This window comes from Amborella trichopoda, chromosome 11 (assembly GCF_054954075.1).
Source record: "Amborella trichopoda isolate Santa Cruz 75 chromosome 11, AtrichopodaSantaCruz75HAP2 v2.0, whole genome shotgun sequence".
In the NCBI taxonomy this organism is placed as follows: Eukaryota; Viridiplantae; Streptophyta; class Magnoliopsida; order Amborellales; family Amborellaceae; genus Amborella; species Amborella trichopoda.
In genome coordinates this window covers 38,891,932-38,896,446 of record NC_142346.1, presented here as the reverse complement: position 1 = coordinate 38,896,446, position 4,515 = coordinate 38,891,932, and the positions used below count along the sequence as shown (strand labels likewise).

Sequence of the window (4,515 nt, the reverse complement as noted above, 5' to 3'; positions counted from 1 at the left end):
TAATGAATATTATTGTTGTAGACACCCATTTAAAATCTGGTAAATTTTGTGGTTTCTTGAACCCTTAGGACCACACTATTTTAGTAAACTCAAATCATCCATAGTCCACACAACCTACCCTGTGACCCAAAATCAATCTGCCTACCCATAACCCTACAGAAACCTTGTTTTGACCCAAAATCCTATAAACGTTATGTTTTACCAAAACAATCATTAAAAATAAAAATAAAAATCTTTTTTGGCCCAAATTTTATCTGAGAGTTTCACAAGAGGTTGAAGAATACACCTCAACTGAAAAAATTCAATTTGAACCATTTTTGTTTGGGTGACACTGGCAGTGTTTCCATGCCTAGACTAGGTGACACGAGTGCTATTACCCAAACTTGGGCGACCCTTTTAGCCCAAATTGGAATTTTCCTTCCCGGAATGATTTTCTTGCCATTTTTTATAATTTTTACCAAATTTATTTGGGTAACAGTAGGCGTGTCTCCCAGGCGACCCCCCAGTATCGCCTAGATCCGAATCCCCAAAATTGGCATCTTTGACAAGAGGATTTGTTGGTTATGGAAAGTTATCTTTCCCAACAGATCCTTGCCTCTGTATAATCTCTTTTCGTGTCCATTTGACGGCTTCAGAGAGAAAAACTTAGAGAAGAAGATTGCAACCCTATGAGAGACTTTTAGCTAAGAAAACCCTAACCCTAACCTCAAGCCTGAAAAACCTAGATCTAGGGCACAACAACCCTAGTTCTAAAACCATGCCTAGGGCACAACAACCTTTTTACACCAGAGACTTGATGGTCAACATTCGAATCAGAGAAGCAAAGATGACGTCGGTTATGATACGGGTGAGCCCTCGAAGGCTCGGGAATCCCGGGCCATCCGGCCTAATTTGGTATTGTTTCTTCCTTTTTATTTCTTGTTTTTCTTATTGTTTTCATTTTATTTTGATTTTTTTTATTAATTTCTTTAAAATTGTGTTTTGACGTTTTGGATCATGCTGACTCTGCCACAAATCTGAGAGCAGATCTGGCCTCAGGTCTAAATTTGATTTGTCCCACTTTCTCTACCACATATGTTCATCAGTTTAAGGTGTCAAGATCCGAGAGATCTTCGTTGGGAGATCTGTCAGATTTTGCATCGTAAACAACTATATTTAAATTACGGTAATTAAGTTACCGTAATACTACTTTAAGGTATTATGGTATTTTAATTACCGCAATACTCTTTCAACTTATTATGGTATATAAATTACTGTAATATTCGTTACAATAAAAAAACTACCATAAAGGGTATTTTCATAAATAAAAAAAAGCTAAAATTTGGGAAAAAATGTGTAGGAGAGGTTTTGGAAAGTTTAGGGTTTTTTTTTTCGATTTTATTAAAATATAGGTATATTAGAGATAATTTCCCTTAAATAAAACTTTATTTGCTAAGCGCAATCGAACTTTTGCCATAGCCTTAAAGTCCATTTCCTCTCAATCCCCATTACTCATAGACTCCGGCTTCTTTTTCTTTTCGTGTAATGTTTTGTATAATCCTTGTTGGGCCAAAAGATCATGAACTTGAATTTTCCATATCTCAAAATCATTTTGTCCATCAAATTTCTCCACCTCAAACCGAGTACTCATCATTCTCCCAAATATATTGCACGAAACCTAATTCTCGGATACCATTTGTTGGATATTCGAATACCCAAGGCCCCAATTTAACTAATCACCAAATATCACACAATCAATACCGAATATGTAAAATCGATAATCCAATAACAAACTCAAGGATCGTGTGCAATAATTTAAGAAAAATAAATTAGAGATTTACATAATCATGAGAGAAAAATTAGAGAGAGATAAACCACAACATAAATTTAATGTGGTTCACCCCGTAGGGCTACGTCCACGGGCAGGAAAGTAATTTCACTATAAAAAAAGAACTTACAATAGGATACAATGTTACCTCAAAGGAGAAAATTGGGGAAAAACATCACCAAGACTACCTTCTTGTGATCATCAAAAAACCACGATTTACCCTGCTTCACTTCAGATGATCGAAGAGCATAAGCAATACAAATTCATATATTTTCTCCTAAAAATAGGACAAGAAATCATTATTCGCCTCATTCCCTTTCTCAATATATCCCAAGAAAGCCCTAGCCCCTTTCTAGAGAGAGAAAATAAATCTAAACAAGAAGGAAAAATTGTGTAACTCAAAATCCCTTTTTTTTTATGGAAATTATCACATATATACCTTAATTTTTGTATAATTGGGCAAAAAAAAAAAATGCCCCTCAACTTTCATAAACCTCGTCCACACCATTTTTTTTCAATTTTAGATTTTTTTTTTTTTTTTTTCATCAAAATCGTCTTCACAGTAGTCGTATTACAGTAAAGCAACATTACGGTATTTTAACTATCATAATTTTTAGCACATTTTATACGGCACTTAGAATACCGTAAGGTCTCCAATCTTTATTACGGTACTCAAATTACTGTAATCTCACGATCCATGGAGTTTTGATTTTCACCAACAAGAAAAAGAAAGAAAATGAACTAAGAAACAATACCCCTCACAGTTACCTTACCATCAAAACCAAAAAGACCTAAGAAAATCCAACAACTCGGGTTCAGCTTTGGTTAAAATCGCCTGGAAATCATACGAATCATCAAGATGGCAATGCAGGATAGCCATTTGTTGAAGAGATTCTCCAATCCAATATGTCAACTAAAAACAGGAAGAACTACAAAGAGCATGCTTACATGAATTGGTGAATCTTCTTCAACTACAAAGCGCATGTTTATAGGAACTGGGGAATCTTCTTCAGCTACAAAGCGCAAGTTCACATGAATTGGTGAATCCTCTTCAGCTACAAAATGGAAGCTCACAGGAATCGGTCAATCTTCTTCAGTTATAAAGCGTTGGTCTATGTATGGAAAAAGTATATTATATAAATCTTTACTATAATTTGTCGAAAAGGAAAGTCTCTTATACGCATGGCATAGGGGTGCATACTTTGGTGGGATGTGTCCACATATGCATTGCATCCCACTACATACAAGGCCTGCATATGTACCGCATAGCTTGTGGGCAAAAATGGTGCCACAAGCTTGGGTATTTTGGTTATTTTTCCCTTAAAAAAGGGGAAAGGGTTTTTTTGGGTATAACCCTCTTCAACAAGCAATAAACAGCCATATTTGTGGATGCTTTTGGATCAAACAAAGAGACAAAATTTGGTGGTTAGATTGGGTTTTCAATTGGGATTGGTTTGAGGGTTGTTTTGAAGAAGTTTGAGCATATATTCGTCAAAATATTGAGGGTTTTAAGCAACTCATTCATGGGACTGACTACGTTTTCTAGAAGCAGATCAATAAGCTAGATGGGTCAGTAAATAAAAATCCATGAGTTGTATATCGCTAGTGATGGCTTAAGCTGATTGAGGTGCCTTTGATCCAAATACTATTGTTATTATTTAGCAAAGTTGTCTTATTTAATGGGTGCAGTTTGTACAGAGCCGAGGCTCTAAATAATCAAATTAGAATTCGGCTTTAAAATTTGCGGCAAAGCCGCATCTCATAGCCCTGCATTGAAAATCTGATCCGGTACTAAATAACTTTATGACGCTTGCAAATTAATTTTTGCCTTTGAATATGAAATTTGAAGCACTAAACATAATTTGGATAATCTATAAAGACTTGAATGGATGACTTAGACACCATAAATCTTAAAAAAAAAAAGAAAAAAAAAAGATCTCTGCTTGTTGAGGTGCAGATAATTCATTCACAGTTTTTCGACCATTAAAAATTCAATTTTCTAATGAGATTTGAGGTGTGGATATATAAAGAGCCATGACTTTACCAAATAATTTTCGACCAAGTAGATAGACAAAATTTTATGTACCCATAAAAAATTTCCAAGGAATGTGCACAAAAAAAAAGATATGCAAGGAGATGGGGAGGTGACAAATGTATGAGGTTTCACTGTTAAAAACAAAACTCCTGCTGCTAATGGTGGGGGGAAGTATGAAGTCATTGCTGAGCTAGGAGATGTAGAGGTTGCAGAAGTTCTCAAAAACAAAGGGGAGAATGTGGAGTCTCAGCTCAAACATCTCTACCCAAAATCCGTCATCGCAGTAGATACTCTTTCTCCACCGTTGGATGAGAGGTTAACTTCAAATGGTGATTTTTTCTCGAACTAAACTACACACAGGTGATGGTGACAATGCGCCACAGCCCGTAGATGGGGGAAGTCAGTCCTTGCTGTGGTCAAGAGGAATGGATGGCGTGCATGAATCTCGCCACGATCGCTGAGGCCAATCCCCACCGCAGTCGAGAGGCACAGATGTCACACACCCCACACCACTAAGGTCGATAGCAACCCTGATGATAATAAGTTGTTGGGCTTGGAAGATAGTGATATTGATGGCAAAGAGCTTCAATACAAAAAGTTGTTAAACCTCAGCTTGTGAAAGCAAAGAGCCTCATGAAATGGATGAAATCACAATAGCTTTAGACATCAAGAA

At 36.3% G+C, this 4,515-nt stretch overlaps 1 long non-coding RNA gene across 1 annotated transcript; it reads left to right on the top strand.

Moving 5' to 3' along the window:
* The first annotated feature begins 571 nt into the window (after positions 1-571).
* Positions 572-4,515, top strand: LOC148779900 (uncharacterized). Its single transcript, XR_016043997.1, has 2 exons — positions 572-894; positions 2,679-4,515. It is a non-coding gene; the product is annotated as an uncharacterized LOC148779900 (long non-coding RNA).